The 22,243-nt window shown below is 42.1% G+C and overlaps 1 long non-coding RNA gene across 1 annotated transcript in view; it reads left to right on the top strand.

Annotated features, from left to right (window-relative positions):
• LOC122172221 (uncharacterized) overlaps positions 1–17,059 on the top strand; it is a 35,612-nt gene extending 18,553 nt beyond the window's left edge. The window contains exons 2-3 of the long non-coding RNA XR_006172311.2: positions 10,750–10,836; positions 16,476–17,059. This is a non-coding gene — a long non-coding RNA (uncharacterized LOC122172221). The remainder of the gene's footprint in view (positions 1–10,749; positions 10,837–16,475) is intronic.
• The last annotated feature ends 5,184 nt before the right edge of the window (positions 17,060–22,243 follow it).

The following is a 22,243-nucleotide window of genomic DNA, read 5'->3' as shown; positions in this document are numbered from 1 at the left end:
TAGTCAAACAGGAAGATTGCTCCAGAACTGGTATTCAATTCCCTTTTGCAGAGAATTTTTTAAAAATTTAGATTTCATTCTGAATTGGAACAAAACGTAATGGGAAATACCAAAATCCTCCATTAAATGGAATTACAGGTACCTTTCTCTGCACAGCTCTAGTTGTGGTGGATTTGCCATCACTGGAAATTTTTAAGTCAAGATGGGATGTTTTGCTAAAAGATATACTCTAATTCAAGCACAGCTACCGGACTTGAAACAGGAATTAATTCAGGGAAGTCCTATGGCCTGTGTTATAGAGGAGGTCAGACTAGATTATCACAATGGTCCATTCTGGCCTTTAAAAAAAAATAACCTCTGAATCTTTGTATTCTGCTACACGATACCATCATGTATTCTGTCCCTTTCTTTCTCCATATAGATCTATATCTCTTTGTTCCATGCCAGCCTCTTATGCTTGGAAGCATCTTTCTTCCTTCAACTCCTTTGCAAGTCCCTCTTTTACTGTGATACCCATTAAAAAAAATTGGTTGATACTTTATATCTAATTGGAGTGGCAGTGGGGAAAGTCAATGCTTATACAAATAAAACAGCAAATGTATAAAACAATATAGATCTTGTTTCCTTCTCCCCCAAGCTCTGTACATTGCTTGTTTTCTTAGATTCTATTCTCAGTGGGGCAGGGACAATGTTTACCTTTTTTTTTTGTAGATCACCTATCACACAGCCCCTTGGCTCTACCAGAATATATATTTGAAAAATAATATGCACACCCAGCCCTGCAGGCTGAGGTTGGTTATATCATATATTGTGTCACCACTGCATTGCTAGATGGCTTCTTCTTAAGGTTTGGCAAAAATAGCTGGAGAATAAATTTACTGATTTCTAAGGCTGGAGTATTCAGCTTCCAACTTTAAATACATGCTGGATCTCGGTTTTATGATCTGCAGTGTAAAGCCTGTTTGCAGTTTCAATAAACAATATGCCTTTGCTGATGACATGGACTAATCCATAAATGCTGGATCTTGAAACAGCATTGGATTAAAGTACCCCCAATAAAGGCATCAGGCTGCACCCACTGAAGACAATAGAAGTTTTGCCATTGATGCCATGGGAGAAAGACTGAGGTCTACAGATATGGAGGCAGTGTAATCTAGGGGAATGATCATGAGGCTACAAATCAGGAATGTCAGAGTTGTAATCCTAGCCCGCTGATGGCTTGCTATGTGGCCTCATACAAGTCTCTTGATTTCTGTTAAGCATGCAAGCACCTACCTCACAGTATTGTGAGAGTTAACTGATGTTTGTACAAGGCTTTGAAAAGGTTTGGTGCTAAGTATTAGAGTCCTATTCTCCTGTCCCTGATGCTGCCTTAACATATGACTTTGCAAGCTAAGCAAATGTATCGTGTAAGTGCCACAAAAAAGGCACAATTATCCTAACAGCTGATGTCAGATTGCTGGGGTGGGCCCTGCGGATTGGCCTCTGTGTTGGCAGTTTCACAGCACCTGCCAACCACTGTAATATCTTCCTTGTTGGGAAGGATGACGTTGATCAATCTTGGATCCAATCAGAGTCACGGATTGGCTGGCCTGGAGTGGGATGCCACTCCTAAAAGGCAAATAGTATGTAAGTACAGACATACTGGGTCAGACCAATGGTCCATCTAGCCCAGCATCCTTTCTTTCGACAGGGCCAATGCCCGGTGTCCCAGAGGGAATGAACAGAACAGGTTGTCCACTCCCAGCTTCTGGAAGTCAGAGGCTTAGGACACCCAGAGCATGGGGCAGCATCCCTGACAATCTTGGCTAATAGTCATTAATGGACCAATCCTCCATGAAGCATCCCCCTTTTTGTTCCACCCTGCTGCTTCCAATCTCCCTTGCACATTACTGTATAAAGATATCTTAGCTAAATTACAATATAACTTTACTATCTTTTAATTTGCTCTCCCCAGTTTGTTCAAATATGCAGTTATGCATTTTTCTTTGTTTTTTGGTTGGTTGTTCTGACAGATATTCACTTCTGAGCAGCAGCATGGATCACTTTGAATGGGTATGAATTTTAAGAACAAGCAGATGTTAGATATGTGGTTAATTTCATTTCTTGTTTCACAGTGCTTCATCTTTGGACATTTTGTCTTGGGGTTAGATCAATATCCCAGCCAGGGTTAAAAATCAATGGGCTATTGGCAATTTGTTCTCCCAACCCCGCAGTGACTGGGAAATGGGAAAGATGCCTAGTTACATGCAATTCAATCAAATTGCTGCCGTTTAGCCATTTTCTATAGCTGTTTGTATCTGCCCTCATTTGTTCCTGGCCTCAGCAATGGTATTCCTTTCAAAAATGAAATATATTTCAGAGGCCTTTCCATTCACAAGATTGAGACTACGCATCCTAGAAAATGTTGGGCATTGAACAAAAGGGAGTGGAATTGCTCAAAACAAGCTAATTAAGTGTGTAGAGCCACCAATCCCTACCTTTAAAAAGGTAAGCAAACAAACATATGCAAAACATGAAACATGGGAGGCTTGGTCTATGTTAGGAAATTAGGTTGGTATAACTACATTGCTTGGGGGGGGGGTGAAAAATCCATACCCCTGGATGGCACAGTTAGACTGACCTAACCACCGATGTAGACAGTGCTAGGTTGACAGGAAAATTCTCTGCCTCTCAAGGAGGTGGATTATGTATGTCAATGGGAGAAGCCCTCCCATCGCATATGTATCATCTTCACTGAAGTGCTACAGCTGTGCCTCTGCAGAGTTTTAAGTGTAGAGAAGCCCTAAGTCAAAAGGAGTCATTTACACTTCTTATACCTGATACATCACATCATAGGAATACACACAACCTAACCCTGGCATCTATTTACAGCATTTTCAGAAATGAACGTGCCATTGATTAGTATTTCAGGGAATGCATTGTCAGTAGTTTGCATTGGCAATACTCACTTAGACTCTTCATTCCCTAGTGAAATGCTAAGGGAAATTAGAGAGGCTATCAAAATTAAGAACTCAATAATAGTGGGGGATTTCAATTATCCCCATATTGACTGGGAACATTTCGCTTCAGGACGAAATGCAGAGATAAAATTTCTCGATACTTTAAATGACTGCTTCATGGAGCAGCTGGTACGGGAACCCACAAGGGGAGAGGCAACTCTAGATTTAGTCCTGAGTGGAGCGCAGGAGCTGGTCCAAGAGGTAACTATAGCAGGACAGCTTGGAAATAGTGACCATAATACAATAGCGTTTAACATCCCTGTGGTGCGAAGAACATCTCAACAGCCCAACACTGTGGCATTTAATTTCAAAAGGGGGAACTATGCAAAAATGAGGGGGTTAGTTAAACAGAAGTTAAAAGGTACAGTGACTAAAGTGAAATCCCTGCAAGCTGCATGGGCGCTTTTTAAAGACACGATAATAGAGGCCCAACTTCAATGTATACCCCAAATTAAGAAACACAGTAAAAGAACTAAAAAAGAGCCACCGTGGCTTAATAACCATGTAAAAGAAGCAGTGAGAGATAAAAAGACTTCCTTTAAAAAGTGGAAGTCAAATCCTAGTGAGGCAAATAGAAAGGAGCATAAACGCTGCCAAATTAAGTGCAAGAATGTAATAAGAAAAGCCAAAGAGGAGTTTGAAGAATGGCTAGTCAAAAACTCCAAAGGTAATAACAAAATGTTTTTTAAGTACATCAGAAGCAGGAAGCCTGCTAAACAACCAGTGGGGCCCCTTGATGATCGAGATACAAAAGGAGCGCTTAAAGACGATAAAGTAATTGCGGAGAAACTAAATGGATTCTTTGCTTCAGTCTTCACGGCTGAGGATGTTAGGGAGATTCCCAAACCTGAGCTGGCTTTTGTAGGTGACAAATCTGAGGAACGGTCACGGATTGAAGTGTCACGAGAGGAGGTTTTGGAATTAATTGATAAACTTAACATTAAAAAGTCACCGTGACCAGATGGCATTCACCCAAGAGTTCTGAAAGAACTCAAATGTGAAGTTGCGGAACTGTTAACTAAGGTTTGTAACCTGTCCTTTAAATCGGCTTCTGTACCCAATGACTGGAAGTTAGCTAATGTAACACCAATATTTTAAAAGGGCTCTAGAGATGATCCCGGCAATTACAGACCGGTAAGTCTAACGTCGGTACCGGGCAAATTAGTTGAAACAATAGTTAAGAATAAAATTGTCCGACACATAGGAAAACATAAACTGTTGAGCAATAGTCAACATGGTTTCTGTAAAGGGAAATCGTGTCTTACTAATCTATTAGAATTCTTTGAAGGGGTCAACAAACATGTGGACAAGTGGGATCCAGGGGACATAGTGTACTTAGATTTCCAGAAAGCCTTTGAGAAGGTCCCTCACCAAAGGCTCTTATGTAAATTAAGCTGCCATGGGATAAAAGGGAAGGTCCTTTCATGGATTGAGAACTGGTTAAAAGACAGGGAACAAAGGGTAGGAATAAATGGTAAATTCTCAGAATGGAGAGGGGTAACTAGTGGTGTTCCCCAAGAGTCAGTCCTTGGACCGATCCTATTCAACTTATTCATAAATGACCTGGAGAAAGGGGTAAACAGTGAGGTGGCAAAGTTTGCAGATGATACTAAACTGCTAAAGATAGTTAAGTCCAAAGCAGACTGTGAAGAACTTCAAAAAGATCTCACAAAACTAAGTGATTGGGCAACAAAATGACAAATGAAATGTAATGTGGATAAATGTAAAGTAATGCACGTTGGAAAAAATAACCCCAACTATACATACAATATGATGGGGGCTAATTTAGCTACAAGTCAGGAAAAAGATCTTGGAGTCATCGTGGATAGTTCTCTGAAAATGTCCACGCAGTGTGCAGAGGCGGTCAAAAAAGCAAACAGGATGTTAGGAATCATTAAAAAGGGGATAGAGAATAAGACTGAGAATATATTATTGCCCTTATATAAATTGATGGTATGCCCTCATCTCTAATACTGCGTACAGATGTGGTCTCCTCATTTCAAAAAAGATATACTGGCATTAGAAAAGGTTCAGAAAAGGGCAACTAAAATGATTAAGGGTTTGGAATGGGTCCCATATGAGGAGAGATTAAAGAGGCTAGGACTCTTCAGCTTGGAAAAGAGGAAACTAAAGGGGATATGATAGAGGTCTATAAAATCATGAGTGATGTGGAGAAAGTGGATAAGGAAAAGTTATTTACTTATTCCCATAATACAAGAACTAGGGGTCATCAAATGAAATTAATAGGCAGCAGGTTTAAAACAAATACAAGGAAGTTCTTCACGCAGCGCACAGTCAACTTGTGGAACTCCTTACCTGAGAAGGTTGTGAAGGCTAGGACTATAACAGCATTTAAAAGAGAACTGGATAAATTCATGGTGGTTAAGTCCATTAATGGCTATTAGCCAGGACGGGTAAGGAATGGTGTCCCTAGCCTCTGTCTGTCAGAGAATGGAGATGGATGGCAGGAGAGAGATCACTTGATCATTGCCTGTTAGGTTCACTCCCTCTGGGGCACCTGGCATTGGCCACTGTCGGTAGACAGGATACTGGGCTAGATGGACCTTTGGTCTGACCCGGTACGGCCTTTCTTATGTTCTTATGTTATGTTCTTATGATACTTCTGGAAAAAAGAATGACATCATTCTTTGGTTTACTGCTAGGTAGTGGAATGAGCATAGCAAAGGAAAAAAGCAAAAGGGACACTGACAAGTAGTGTAAGCCCCAAATTTGACCTAGCTTAAAATAATTATATTATTGAGAAATTCCTCTAGAATAGACCCAATAATGTGCTCCTTAAAATCACTGAAAGTTTTGCCTAGGTAGAAGTAAGGAGTGCAGGACTGAGCCTAGTATCTACTTTTAAAAAAATCCATTATTCTGTTCTAAACTGAAACAAACAACACACACACAAAAACAGTAGCCAGTGTTTTGAGCTCTTTTTCACTGGCTGTATTGGCTTTACCAAGGTTAGCTCTCAATTTATTCTCAAACCTGTGTAGATTCATGCTGTTTTTACTGAAAATGTTGGCACACAGACATGAGGAGAAAACAACAGAGACATGAAACGGGCGGAAAAAACGGTGTTTTCCCATGTTTCTACAATGTTATAAACAAAGGGTAATGAAAATATATAATTGTAGTTAATGTCCTTTTGATATACAATTTATCATGTGTTTGGATGTTTCAAAAAGTTTGTAATATTCACTTCTCTCAATGTGTCATAAATGTGGGAAGGAATAAATAAATAATACCAATAATGATTTTCAATTCCCTAGCACATTCTATCTGAGGATCTCAAAGTGCTTTGCAAATATTAATGGGTTAAACTTGACAACACCCTGTTAAGCGGGTAAACACTGTTCCAATTTTACTGAGGGGAAAACTGAGACATAAAGAAGTTAAGATTTGCTCAAAAAGTCAAAATCGATTCCACACTATGTTCCAGGTATAGGCCAATTTCACTTAATAGTGATATCAAAATATTAGCAAAAGTTCTGGTGGTGAGATTGGAGAAGGTTTTCTATTCTATCATGCTCCCAATTCAAGTTGGGTTTATCAGAGCCATGATGGACTCTGACAACCTTTGACTTCTTATTGATATTATAGCAGTGAAATATGACCCCAAACCACAAGCCATATTAGCCTTGGATGCAGAAAGGATTTCATAGAGCGGGTTGGAGGTATATGTTTTGTACCTTACAAAAATTTGGACCTATATTTATTTCCTAGATCCAACTGTTATATTCTTACCCAACTTCTTGAATCACAATGTGACCTTGGATACCGTCAGCCTCTTCCATGGAACTTGGCAGGGGTGCCTGCAGTCTCATTACTTTTTGATTTGGCTCCTGAGCCCCTGGCAATAGCTATGTAGGCTCATCCAGATATCCGAGGCACACAGATCAATTTATGCCCCATGGAATCAATGTTATAGACAAACAATGCACTTTTGTACATATCCAGACCAGAAACTACTATTCCAGCCCTCCAATCACTAATTCAAACATTCAGTGCAATATCTGGTTATAAAATAAAATGGGAAAAATCAGAACTATTGGAAATCTACCAGTTGTCATGTAGTGGGTCTTTTTCTCAATGGAATTGCCATAGGCAAATAGGTGTAAAAGTACCAAATATCTTAATGAATTAGTGAAGATAAAGTTAGATCCAGTACTATCAGATAACTAGTGATACAAATAGGTGGCATCCTATTTGTGGGGAAGGGTTACTACAATAAAAATGAATATTCTGCCTAGGCTCCTCTATTCTAAGCAGCCTAACTGTATAAATCCCGCCATCTTATTTTAGAAAAAACAATAACATTATTAGAGCTTTTCTATGGGGTCCTGGTCAACACTCACAGCTATCACTTAAAAAAATCTAGTTCCCTATAGCTAAGCAGGGGTGGGTGGATGTGGGATTTGGTCTCCCAGACCTACAAAATTACTATTATGCTTTTATCATGTCACAGATGTCAAATGGGTTCCAGTATTGCTTAAGTGCTACCACTCTTATACTCACCTGGGTGAAAACTGAATGGGAATTTGTGATTGAGTTGTCTTGGGGATTAGCTCTTTCAGCCAGTGTGCCTTCTCCTGGTGGTGGTTCTCCTACATCTTCTCCTCCTGCAGACCTGCCTTAGTCCAGGAACCATAGCATCCACTTCATAATTCAGCCCTCTGGTCACATCACCATCTGTGTTTTCCCCCTTCCGGCTATGGCTACACTAGAGAGCTTACACAGCAGCAGAGATGCAGCTGCGCCACTGTAAGCTTTCTAGTGTAGCTGCTCTAAATTGACAGGAGAAAGCTCTCCTGTCATCTTAATTAATCCACCCCCAATGAGCTACGTCCATGAGAGACGCTCTCCCACCAACATGGTGCTACCCACCCCAGCGCCTATGTCAATGTAACTTATAAAAACAACAAGGAGTCTGGTGGCACCTTAAAGACTAACAGATTTATTTGGGCATAAGCTTTCGTGAGTAAAAACCTCACTTCTTCGGGTAGTGATTGATTTATCAGGGATCGATTTATCACGTCTAGTGTAGGATAAATCGATCCCCGATCGCTCTGCTGTCGACTCCGGAACTTCGCCACGGCGAGAGGTAGAAGCAGAGTCAACGGGGGAGCAGCGGCCATTGATCCCGCACCGCAAGGACGGGAAGTAAGTGATTCTAAGTCGATCTAAGATACATAGACTTCAGATACGCTATTCTTGTAGCTGAAGTTGCATATCTTAGATCGATTCCTCCCCTCCCCCGCAGTGTAGACCAGGCCTTAGCCTCTAAGGATAGAACAAGAAGCAATGGGCTTAAACTGCAGCAAGGGAGGTTTAGGTTGGACATTAGGAAAAAATTACGAATTTAAACCAAACCTGCAAAGTAACAGTGGAAAGTAAAAAACCAAAACCAACCAAACAAGCATAATGTTTTCAAAACCTTAAAAGGCAAAAAAAATTTATTATTGTGGTTTGCTGAATCTTTTTTGTCTTGCTGTAGAACAGGATACAATTTTTGTGTTTATAGCAGAATGTACTCATTTCACTTCAGCTATTCATCACCCACCAAAAATTATAATTGCCTTATATAATCTTATTCAATGAATATTCAAATAAGAAAGTAAAAATATAGCCTGAAATTAAACTTGTAACACAAAACAATGCTGTAGAAGATGAGGATGTATCATATTTCAGGTATTAAATGGAAGACACCAGACAAACAGTGAATCCTGGTGTGAAAAAGTAGAATAAAGTTGTTAAAAAGTAATAGAATAATGAATTTAAACAAAGCTTATTACAGCCTTCAGTCTGTACTGGTAACTGCTGGGAATTAAAGTCCTGAGGCAGATCACTGATTGGAAGGGTGCTACAAGACACTCTTCTAGTTAGTGATACAGGGAAGGAGGATTTAGTTTAATTTATTTTAATTTTTAATCTCAGATATTAACAATGAAACTTCATAATGCCAATTTAAAATGTCAGCATTTACCATTCAGTGCTGATCATTTTAGCAGACACATCCAGGTTCTCTGCTGTTGTTGGATTTATGCCAGCTATTGAGGCAGAGAACAAGGGGCTAATTGCTCTCAAGACCTGCTAGAGAAGGTGTGAGGAATTAATACCCCACCCCAAATTTAAAGTGACCTTCACTTCTATCAAAGATCCTAATTCAGGAAAGCAATGACGCACATGTTTAAGTCCATCCCTATTCAAGAAAGCACTTAAGCTTTAAGTTAAGCACATGTTTAAGTGCCCTTCATGAATATAGGGATACTTCACTGAAATCAGGAGAATGGGGAGGGGAAATGGAAGTGTCTCTCTTCTCATTACCAAATACTTAACTACTTTTGGGTTTCAAATCCCACCAAAACTGACTTGTAGATCTTCTCGCTGCCAAAGAGCCAGCTGTTCCCTACCTAGCTGCCAAAACCGCCATCTTTTCCCTACTAGCTTCTGTGAGACAGTTATGCATTTTCAATATGAAAATCTGCAGCACATTGAAATTCTGGGGGCAGAGTAAAACACAATAAGGTTAATATCAAAATAAACAAACACCACAGGATACTATAATAAGTGTGCTAGACCAATGGCATAGAGGCAGTAAAGCATAATTCTATAGTCCGTGGTGCAAAATTCAGGTCGAATGCACTGATTGGAGTGTGCATTGGGACTTAATTATGTCTTGCCCTGGTTGAATAGTTGGATTTATTTAATTCTAAATTAGTAGATCGTTCAATTTATTGTGTTTAATGAATGTTAATGACTGGGTCTTGTTAGCCTATGGTTTCCAAGTTATTGGTAATATTTGTTTAAAAAACATTTTTTGGCCAGGTTATAGTCCTGCTTGTTCCCTTTCTACATGTGATGCCCAATATCGGAAAGTGGGTTGTTGTGAAGATATATACTGTTTCTTTAAATCTGTAATGGAAAGTTGGTGGTGGGAGGAAGTCAGGGAAGGTTCTAGGCAGAATTTTATAGTGAAGTAGAGAGACAGAGTGTGAGAAACAGCCAGGGTAGCTTGTTGTTATTATAATAGAGTTCCTTGATCAGTGCTGGAAGAAAGCAATTCTTCCTATGATTCTTTACCATTGTCACATGAAAGTAATGTCATAAACACAAAGACATTTAATCATCACAAGTGTCCCCGTCATTGTGGGCTGGCTTGAAAATGTGTTTGTTTTAATCAAAGTTGGCTAAATCTAGACTTGTGATGAGTCATCCCTAAGCCTGAGTCTGATGAATCATCTGAGATAATTACCTGTGAGTCTTAAGGGTTCATAGAGTAGGCATTGTATAGACATGTTCCTAGAATGTCAGGGTTGGAAGGGACCTCAGGAGGTCATCTAGTCCAACCCCCTGCTCAAAGCAGGACCAATCCCCAGACAGATTTTTGCTGCACATCCCTAAATGGCCCCCTCAAGGATTGAGCTCACAACCCTGAGTTTAGTAGGCCAATGCTCAAACCACTGAGCTATCCTGGGTTCAGCCAATCCACAAGCAAGTGTTTAACCAGGTGACCCCCAAGGCAGGTTTATAGGCTACCTAATTTGAGGTAGGAATCTATTATTTTTTTGGCACAGTTCACTTATCGTACTGCACAGCTATACTGAGAGCTTTATATACATATTAATTGTAAACCCATTTTGATTTAGACAGAACTTTACTGCAGGTTAAGCAAACATGGGTGGCTGTGGGAGCTGAAATGCATTGTGACTAATATTCATAAATATTTTGTATATTACAGCAAAACCGGACATAAGCAACCACCCAAGAGACCAGCAAAAAAGCAGTTGTCTAGTTGAAGTTGGCCTTTATTAAAGGTTAGATAAAGGTATATTGGAATCACTAAGGATATTTTAAAGTGTCATTTAAAACAGTGGTTTACCTATTGGAAATGGTCTCTCAGTATTAAGAACCTAATCAGCAAGTCTTTTTCCTCAAGTGAAAATACAGTAATAATTCTAAATACATCAGGCTATGTTGCCTGATCTATTGATTGTGTATTAATTATATTGATCAATTAGAAATGCCAATTAACATTCTATGGGTTGGGAGGTCTAGTCCCGAGATCAGGCCCAGAGTTATTAAAATTATTATTAATTTGGGAACCCCAACGTGCACAATGGAGACAATTACATTTTGGACAGGCATTTTGTCCTTATAACATTTTTATTTAGCACAATTAGCAAAGTCACAAACACTCCAACCCAGCAAGGAAGGTGAGGATAATATAAAATGAACATGTGAGCATCTGTATACTCACGCCATCCCTTGCAGAAAAACCTGAAGTGTTAGTCATCATCATCACCACCAGTGGTCATCATCCTGGCATCTCCCAAGGCACGCAGGCGGGGATACAACTTTTATAACGTGTTACACTGATGCCACTATGCCTATTGCACATTCAGTAGGCGTTTCAGCCCCTTTTCTTTATTTGATCTTCCACGCCCTACTAATGTTGGATTGCCCTTCTACCATAGACTACTAGGCCTTTCCCTCAGATTCATTAGCATATATGTTCATTAGTTGCCATGGCATTCTTGTGGTCAGACATCTGGTGATGTTCCTAACTTAAAAATGTCTTAAGCTGGTATAAACTGGCATCTTGTGGTTACCTGTCAGCAGTGTAGTCGTTATAGCATTCTATCCTGTGACATCTTGTGATCTGGGGTTACTCCTGGTTAGCTGTCTAGGCTAAGGCTTTTTGGGCCTTATGCCTTGATCAGTTTAGCTAAGCTATTGTCTTATAGGCCTTGAGGCTTGTAGGCTCCCTGCATTACTGCCTTAAATTATACTTATGCCTTACTTAGCAAATACCTATACCCATAGATTACCCTATGAAGAAAAATAAACGTCTTGGAGTTCAACCCAGTCCTGACCTTCCCAAAGTCATTCTTTGCCCTTTACCTCCCAAATAGCCATTATTATAATCTTTCTCCTGAGCACTGTGCAATGGGATGGGCAAGCAGAGGTCACTTTAATCTTCTGTTCACCAGGTAACAGGTATATAAAGTTATGTAATAAATTGGCTTTATGGATGAGTTACAGCTGAATCAAAACTGAGATTAAAGCTGACTGGGAACTGGAATTTCTGTTCCATGGCAAATTGCAAATTGGAAAAACAAATCATTCTGAAATAGAACAAGAAATGAACATTTTGAAATTTCCCATGGAATGGGAGTTCTAAAATTTCATTTAGAAATGACATTTTGTTTCAGCCCTTTCAAAATATTTCTGAGGCTTCCTCTCAGCTCCTCAGCAGGTTGCCTAGTCAGCTAAAAGGGAGCAGGAAGCCCTGGGAAGCTGGGCAGTTGTGGAGCTAGGATCCAGGGAGGCAGGGCTCCTGAGCTTTCAGGCTCTCAGCTCCCTCATCCCACCTGCTAGGTGTGACATTGAGGAGATGGGAGGGTGAACTGGCAGGAAACCAGGCAGAAACCTGCCTGAGTTCTATTGGAATTTAGTTGAAATCAACATGTTCCAATGGAAAAAGTCGACTTTGGCAAATTGGCGTTTTCTGACAGAAAAATGTCCCATTGGAAAATTTCCAACCAGCTCTAATTGAGACATTGGATAACCACCAATGAATGGCTGGTTACTTAATGTAGTGCTGTTTAGATACTAATGCGGTAATTGTCTTTGAAATATGTGAGATAGAGATATTTTTTTAAATGGAAGATATGGCAATACAATGTGCCATGTTATCTCATTGTTCTACAGGGAGGCAGTTCAGAAGAAAGGATACACAGGGTTTCTGATGTTACTTACAGCACAGTAAATACAAATGAAAGATTAATTACCAGGTGATGGAAATAGACACATTACCTCAATAAAGAACATACCAAGGATACAGGTACTTAGCTAGAATTGTAACAAAATTCACATAATTGCTTTGGGCAAGTACAACAGGAAAACCAAAGTTCTGATCTGATCACATGCTTAAATTTCAGAATGTACGTAAGTGCTGCTGGAACTGAGGACTAATATATATTTGCTAACTTAATAATTACTGCATTGTTCTTGGGGCAAATACACTATTTTCATTTATTTAGATTTATACACAACATAAAAAGCACCTAATAACAATAATAGGGCTCTAGACACTTTTGCTATAAATTAAAAATACAAAGAAACACAAAGAAAAATAAGTATCGCCACCTCTCCAAAATTAAAAAGGGGGGAAAAACATTCTCGTGATGTATCTCAGTCTTCTATATGTGGATCCCAGCCGCCCTTGCCCAGTTGGCTTCAGCTCAAATGTCTTGGAGCCCATGTGTTTGTTCTTGGGGAAAATGTACTAATTAGCTAATCTGTTGTGCTGGAATGTAGTGTAGTATCTGCATCATTTCCTAGACACAGGTGGAACTAGCAATTATAGTGATGACAGCCTTGTCATTTGAATCTTTGGATTCTTTTTCTTCGATGCATACTGTAATGAGCTTTGCTCCTCTCAACATCTCTGCAGGGCATTCAAAGGCTACTATATTAATTGGAGTGTGCTCCTCTATGTGAGGTGGACCTTTAAAGAACATCTAAGTGCCAGATTCTGATACCCTCTGTGGCATTACACCCCCATATTCTTCATAGTAATATTATAATGATATGAGTATGGCATAACGATGATGTATTTTATACAATATAAGGCATGTGAGATATCATTGGAAAAGGTTATGATTTACTGAATATGATTATCCTTTTTGTAAGCATGTATCATTTTGGTATCTGAAGTTAGCAATATTGTCTAGCCATCTATTAGAAATTTGTTTACACCTAGGGAATGCCCACTAGACAGAATGCAATCAGTCTAGATTGCTAGCTGGAAAGGGCCATTAGGAAAAACAATAGGTCTTAGAAGAGGCTAATCTTTCACCCAGAAAGCCTTCCTGGGGACACTGCAAACAGGCTCTGAGTTATGGCTGCAGGGTCATGTGATCAAGTCACCTGATAATGGACACCATAATAATATTAGTATTTTTGCACTAGCCGGGGGTGGGAATCACACTGGAAGACAAAGGAGTCCTGTCATATGTAAAACCTATTTAAGGCAGGGGAGTGACATAATCATGGTTCGTTCTTCACTAACTCTCCACCCAAGATGACTGCTCTAAACATCTAAGACTAAGACTGAATGGAGGGATGGGTGGAGAAGGACTGAGCCCAGGATGGGAGGTTGTCTCGCCTGTGGATTAGATATCTGAAACAAGTGCAGCTGGCCTTCCAGAATCTCTGCAATCTGCCTGAAACAACATTTAGGGTGAGAAATTACTACTTGTAACCAACAAGGAGTCCGGTGGCACCTTAAAGACTAACAGATTTATTAGGACATAAGCTTTTGTGGGTAAAAAAACTCACTTCCTTTAGTAACTTAAGCTTAGATTGCATTTTTGTTTTATTTGCTGGGTAACCTGCTTTGATCTGTTTGCTATCCCTTATAATCACTTAAATCTATCTTTTGTAATTAATACACTTGTTTTTGTTTTGGTTAACACCCAGTGTGTTGAATTCATAACTGGGGGGCAAAAAACTGTTGCATGTCTCTCTCCACATTGAGGGAGGAGCGAATTTCATGATCTTATGCTGTACAGTTCTCTGTGCAGCGCAAGACAGTATAATTTTGGGTTTATCCTCTAGATGGGGGCGTGCACTTGAGTACTGGGCAAATCCTTAGCTGAGCCTTCCCATGCAGAGCTGACTTCATTTTCTGTGTTTGTTTCTGCAGCTGGGTGTGTCCCTACCTGTGTGTGCGTGCTGATTAAGTGCAGTCTGAAGCCTGAGGGAGGGCTTAGCTGGCTTGCCTCAGCAATACAGTGTGAAGAGAGCCCAGGCTGGTGGGTCGGGGGGCTCAGTGGTATCCCAGTTCCAAGCAGCACCCCAAGGGAAACCTGTCATACCCTTATTCATGCTGAATAGTACCATAGTTCAGGCTGTCTCAAGTGGCTCCCAAATATGGATGCCAACCTCAGGGCAGACTGTTACAAACAAGGGCACAAATGCCAAACTTACTGTGTGTTCTATAATTAATCACACAAGTATCATGTGTGAACTTCTCAAACACTATAATAGCCTTAACATGGAGTCACAGACAGTCCCCTTGGGTACTCCGATCTATCGCGCCACGCAGACAAGCCTGCCTTTGTGACAGATGGTCCCTTACACCAAAAATCACAACAATATTCAGGCTACTCCTAGTCCCAAAGGCCCAGTCACTTACTCCAGGTCCAAAGACAATGCTTGTAGCCAATCCTGTAATACACTAAGGATTTATAAACTAGGAAAAAGAAATAAGAGAGTCATTTACAAGATTGAATGATGTAAACATACAAATGAGCTAGTGTTAGGTTCCAAAAAGTAAAAGAAGCTGCAGCAATGTGCAAACTTTATATGTCCTTTAGGGTTAACCAAAGTAAGCAGCTTGGGGATCCCTTGCTTAAGCTTAGAAACATTTCCCACTCCAAATTCCAAGCAGCATAGTGATACAGTTCCTCCTGGTCAGGGATTTTTATTCCCTTCCCCCAGAGGTTAAATTGTGATGGGACGAAATTAATGCATGTAGCAACTCTCAAGCATTTCATAAAATCCAAGCACTAAACACATTCTTATAAACGTAATATCTGTTTTACCAGAGCTAACACACAAGTGAGCCTGACTGGTTTCCAGCTATGCATTTGTCAGTGTTCAATGAGGCCCTGGGCTTTGGCATGAGCTGGCACCTGGTCTGCCAGTGTCACACCATGCTCCACAAATATCCTGTTGAAATCATTGGGACTACTCATGGAGGAATTTGCTACCCAACATGAGTAAGGGTGTTAGAATCTGACTCGAAGGCACTAATGTGGTATGACATTCTGGGGTTTAACCCAGACCAATAAGGGGTTGTGTCACTGTCTGCCCTGTAACTCTGACTGCCTTAAATGTTATGCAAATGTGGCTGACAGCCAGAACACCAACAGCCAGCAGACAAGCATGCAGTTCCCTGAGGCCTTGGCTACACTTGAGAGTTACAGTGCAATAAAGCTACCCACAGCACTGTAACTCACTCCCTGTCCACACTGGCAAGGCACGTACAGCGCTGTATCTCCGCGGCTACAGCTGCACACAGGCAAGCTGCATATGGGCCAGGGCGGAAGCCGGATTGCAGTAGAAGACCCTCCCTTGCTTCCCAGGTCACCCTCAGCAGCGAGATATTTTCCAGGATAAACTCCTGTGAAAAATGTTGGGACAGTGTTCAGTGTAGGTGCCCCCTGCAGCTGTTGGCTCGCCCCAAGGCACAGAAACCCAGAGGACAGTATAGGCCTGAAACAATCAGTCCCTCTTACTCACCATTTTGGGGCTCCCGTGGGTTATGTGCACTCTCTTTGGGATAGGAAAATTATGCTATTGTGTAGACTGTGTGTCCTTAAGTGCGGGGGAATCATTACTCTGTCTGGTATAAACAATGCTGCCTCTGTTAAGTGTTGCATTTTGCCTTTACAGACGCAACCTTGAGATCTCAGCTGTCCGTGTTATCACCGGTTGAGAGACTGCAAAAACTCTGGAAGAGATCGCGAAAAAGCGAAGAAGACATGCTGCACGAAGTGATGCATCAATCTCTTACAGAGAATCAAAAAGCACAGGAGTGGAGGGAGAGCGAAACCAGGATCCACAAGGAAAATGCAGCGCACTGGAAGCAAAGCACGGATCGGCTGATAAGCATCATGGAGCGCCAAGCGGACTCTATCCAGGCGCTCATAGCCATGCAGGCGGAGCACTACCGCGCCCGCCCCCCCTGCAACCCTTGTCCCAAAACTCTTTCCCTTGTGCCCCCATGTCACCTCCAACCCATTTTCTCCAACATCTGGGTTCTTACCGCCACCAGCTGCCTCCAACACCCTTCACCAACCAGACCTGAGAACTACGACCCTTACCCTCTGCACTCAATCCCCATCACCATGCAGTATAGCCATCCTGAAGTGCAGCACTCACTGCACAGCACAAATCTATGATTGTACCGTTCCCCACCCCACGTCCTTGCCCTTTCTGATTCCCAAACAGTTGTGTTTCTTTCAATAAATTAATTTTCTTTTCAATAAATGGATTTTTTGGCTTTGAAAACGTTCTTTATTATTGCATAAAGTAAAAGATACCTTAGCCCAGGAAAGAAACAGGCACTGAAAATCAGCTTAGCAAACACAGATTCCTTCTGACATTGTAACCACTGCACTTCACTCCCGTGCAGAGCACCAGACATTACTGCTGGTTTTCAGTCTCAAATTGCTCCCTCAAGGCATCCCTAATCCTTGTAGCCCTGTGCTGGACCCCCTAATAGCCCTGCTCTGTGGCTGTGCAAATTCAGCCTCCAGGTGTTGAACATCGGAGGTCCATGCCTGACTGAATCTTTCACCCTTCCCTTCACAAATATTATGGAGGGTACAGCACGCAAATATAACCGCGGGGATGCTGTTTTCGGCCAAGTCCAGCTTCCCATACAGAGATTGCCAGCGGCCCTTTAAACGGCCAAACACACACTCCATGGTCATTCGGCACTGGCTCAGCCTGTAGTTGTACCGTTCCTTGCTGCTGTCAAGGCTCCCTGTGTAGGGTTTCATGAGCCACGGCATTAACGGGTAAGCGGGGTCTCCAAGGATCACAATGGGCATTTCGACTTCCCCTACCGTGATCTTCCGCTCTGGGAAAAAAGTCCCGGCCTGCAGCTTCCTGAACAGGCCAGTGTTCCAAAAGATGCATGCATCATGCACCTTTCTGGGCCAGCCTGTGTTAATGTCAATGAAATGCCCACGGTGATCCAAAGCGCTTGGAGAACCATAGAGAAATATCGCTTCCAATTAACGTACTCAGATGCTACATGGGGTGGTGCCAGAATAGGAATGTGTGTGCCAGCTATCACCCCTCTGTAGTTAGGGAAACCCATTTGTGCAAAGCCATCCACTATTTCCTGCACGTTACCCAGAGTTACCAGAGTTGCTGCAAGTGCCGCAAATGTGGCCACGACAGTGCGCTGGCAGCTGTCAGTGTGGACAGACTGCAGCGCTTTCTCTACTCCGCTGTACGAAGACAGGTTTACCTCACAGCACTGTACAGCTGCAAGTGTAGCCATACCCTGAGTGTCTGTGTGCTGTGCAGCCTTGGTTCAGCACTTCTGACCCCACAACAACCCCACCCTGACTCCCACCATCCTTGGTTACTACTTGTTGGGTGACCCCCAACGTACTCCCAGTCCCAAATTTCCTCAAAACCATATGCCATGAAGTGTCCAGACCTCTCCTGAAACACTCAGAGAAATAAGAAGTTTTGCTGCTCCTTTAAAGACACAAAAGCACAATCTATTATTTTAACTGGAGTAAACAATCAATGCAATTCAAACACAGCACTGGGGTGGCTTTGATTCAAAGTAAAACAAATATATTAACAGAAATATAGGTTTTAAGTGAGTTCATGTACAAGGGATAAAGACAAAAATGGTTATAAGCAAATAAAAGTAAAATATGCTTTCTAATACCTCAGGCTAACTTAACAAGCTACAGTCTTTGTTCAAGGTAGATTTCTTAACAATCTTTCTTCTTCCCAGCCATGGCTGATTTTCTGTCAGTCAGGACCTTCCACAGAAGTACAAAGTGCTGCTTTCCCTTCTCTTCCTAGGTCAGTGGTCTCCAATCTTTTAAAGCACAAGATCACTTTTTGAATTTAAGTGCAACCCAGGATCTACCTCACCCCTTCCCAAAGGCCCCGCCCCTTCCTGAGGCCCTGCCCTGCTCACTCAACCCCCCTTCCCTCCATCGCTCACTCTCCCCCACCCTAACTCACTTTCACTGGGCTGGGGCAGGGGGTTGCAGTTCAGGGGTGGGTGCGGGCTCTGGGCTGGGGCCGAGGGATTTTCAGTGTGGGCGGGGGCTCTGATCTGAGCCTGGGGCAGAGGATTGGGGTGCAAGAGAGGGTGAGGGGTGGAAGCTCTGGGAGGGAGTTTGGGTGCAGGAGGGGGCTCAGGGCTGGGGCAGAGTGTTGGGTGGCAGGGGGGGTGCAGAGTGCAGGCTCTGGGAGGGAGTTTGGGTGCAGGAGTGGGCTCCGGGCTGGGGCAGAGTGTTGGGGTGCAGGAGGGGGTATGGGGTGCTGGCTCCAGGAGAGGGGTAAAGGCTGGGGCAGGGGGCTGGGGTACAGGACGGGGTTCAGGGTGTAGGAGGGGATACAGGGTGCTGGCTTTGGGAGAGGGCTCAGGGCTGGGGCAGGGGGTTGGGGTGCGGGAGGGGATGAGGGGTGCAAGCTCCCGCCCAGCAGCGCTTACCTCAGGCGTCTGCCAGGTGGCGGCGCAGTGGGGCTAATGCAGGCTCCCTGCCTGTCCCGGCCCTGTGCCACTCCTGGAAGTGGCCTGAATGTCCCTTTGGCCCCTGGGGGTGGGGCACGTGGCTCTGCGCACTGCCTCTCCCTGCAGGCACCATCCCCGCAGCTCCCATTGGCCTCAGTTCCCCGTTCCTGGCCAATGGGAGTTGTGGAGGCGGTGCCTTCAGGCAGGAGCAGTGCATGGAGACCCTCTGACCCCATCCCCAGGGGCCGCAGGGATGTGCTGGCCGCTTCCGGGAACGGCACAGAGCCAGGGCAGGCAGAGAGCCTGCCTTAGCCCCACTGTGCCGCAGGACTTTTAGCGGCCGGAGACTGCGATCGACTGACAGAGGCTCCATGATCGACCAGTTGTTCGCGATCTACCAGTTGGTGACCACTGTCCTAGTTGCCAAAATGGCTCTCTGTTTCCCCTTATATCTCTCAGAGTTCATTGGCCCTGTTCCAAGAGGCAGAATGACCTCCTACTGTTCTTCCTTTCCTGTGGACTGCCTATCTCCTTGGTGATTTGTATGTAAATGGGGCTTCCATTGTTTTGATTCCACAATGCTACCTTCCCTCCTGTTTCTCTCTGTTTTTGATCACAGAGTTTAAAACATAATATCAGTGAGTATTCCTAATTCCTCATATAGTGCTAATACATACTTTTCACAATAATATTAATCACCAGTGTGTCACAGGCTTTCATAAAAGACACTACTTGATACATTTGTGTAATATAGTAATATTATGTACAATCAGTTGCTTAAATTGCTTATCATTTGAGGTTCCGATCCTTGCAAGAGGCTGTTTCTTCCTCTCGCTATGCTGAGGGCTTGATTTATCTTTTATGTAAATATACCTTCATTGTCTCTGCCTGATGACCAAACTGGTCAGATAAACAAATACACATCCCTTTATATAGGACAGACTGGACTTATGCATTGCTTGCCAAACATTTCAGCACATTTGTAATTTTGCATATGTTATCCGTACATACACCATGCAATAATATTAATGATCAGTGAGTTATGAGTTTTACAATGATATATTACATGCCACCTTTTGTCATGACAACAGTGTGTGAGGTGTAGTAAGTATATCAGGCCTGATGAGTTGCTGACACAGAATAGTGAACCACCAGTGGGCCTCTGTGTCACGCTTAGGTACACTGGACAAGAGATCCCATTGATATTCCAGACAGAATGCTATGACCCTGTGTTATACGAAACATTAGATATTGGAAATCACTATCCTTCAAGCTATTTTACTAAATTTTTGAATAATATGAGTATCCACTGCTATTAAGCCTGGGAGCAGGATATTAACTTTGTAAATAGCTGCAATTACAGGCAACACTGTAAGAAATTAATAACTGGAGCTATTAGGATTACATGGATTGTCTTTGACATAAACCCCAAATTATAAATATATGATTTAACTGTTGTTGTATTACGGAAAAATAAAGCTGATATGTCTTAATACTGGTTCAATTATAATAAAAATGCTGCATCTGGATATGATGGGAGGAGGAAAAACACTAGTAATTGTTAGTATAATTATACATGGGCATTTAGTTTAATAATTATACATGTGCATTTGGTTTCTGAAAGCAGCGTGTGTGTTGGTTTCACCACTGTATCAGTATCTCCTGTCAACTGCAGGATGGAATAGCTCTAAGCATCCCTGCCCCCTACTTTGATGTGACGGAAGGAGGACTGAGGAAATATGATGTTCAAAACAGGCATCATCAGAGTGACAGGGTGATCTCTATCCAAGCTTTAAACCTTTGGCTTGGGGTTTCCACCATCAACACTAAACAGCACACTTTCTTCCTAGATGTCTCCAATCGCCTTGCAGCTTGATGACAGTGAATAGTCTCTCCTCCTCCACCCTTTTTACTCTCCCTTCATCCTAAACCCATGTAGTTGAACATCATCAGGTTTTCGAGGGCTGGGTGCAGCTCTCACTTATGTCTAGCCTATATCACTGCTCCCAAATCAGCCAGAGTTCTTACTCTAATGACACTTTGCACTCTGTTCTCTGCAGGAGTTGAGCTCACTACTTCCACAGCATGTAGTTTCTGATAACCAGGGAAGAAGAGAACAAGCCAAAGTCACGGACCTGCTGTATAGAAGTTTACTGCACTGCTGGCCACAATGACAACATAAAATAAATTGACTATAAATGCTTCATGGTGGTTATAATCTATAATTTAACACAGTATTTATTAAAATTTGATGTGAAGAGGTAATTTTATTATCTTAAGTGTATAACACTGGGGAAGTATGTATAGTACAGTGAAGTTATTAATATTTCCTTTAATGAGCTCAGCCAAAATATCTTTAAGTAAAGTTTTTAAGATGAATATACTAAAGCTACTTAGGCACATTTTGGCTCCTAAAATGGCCTGGTTTAAAATATTATAAGCAATTACTATAACAAAAACACAGGCAAGAAATGTGTAAATGCCAAGTGAAAGCACCTGATTCAATTGCTTAAAAATAATTTTTCCTCCTACATTATCAAAATGTTACATTAATCCTATTTGAATTATGCTGCTAAAACCCAATGTAATAATTACAAATGTAGTGGCCAGAGATAATCTCTCTCCCAGAGCCACACATAACTCATAGTACATGAAAGAGTTGTACATTTCCTGCTGAAGAGAAAACAGATCCCCAAAATTACCTTGCACAATTTACAAAAATATTTTCTAGTTACATTTTCTATATGATATAAACTAGCCCAGCATGGAACCTACTGGGTATCAAATCTATAGGACACACTGCTGTTGGCTTTGAGCCTAACACAATGGTGGGCAATCTATGGCCCGCGGGCCGCATGCGGTCCATCAGGGTAATCTGATTGCGGGCCACAAGACATTTTGCTAATGTTGACCATCCACAGGCACAGCCCCCCGCAGCTCCCAG

The sequence above is a fragment of the Chrysemys picta genome, chromosome 1 (assembly GCF_011386835.1).
Source record: "Chrysemys picta bellii isolate R12L10 chromosome 1, ASM1138683v2, whole genome shotgun sequence".
In the NCBI taxonomy this organism is placed as follows: domain Eukaryota; kingdom Metazoa; phylum Chordata; order Testudines; family Emydidae; genus Chrysemys; species Chrysemys picta.
This window is presented reverse-complemented; position numbering and strand designations above follow the sequence as displayed.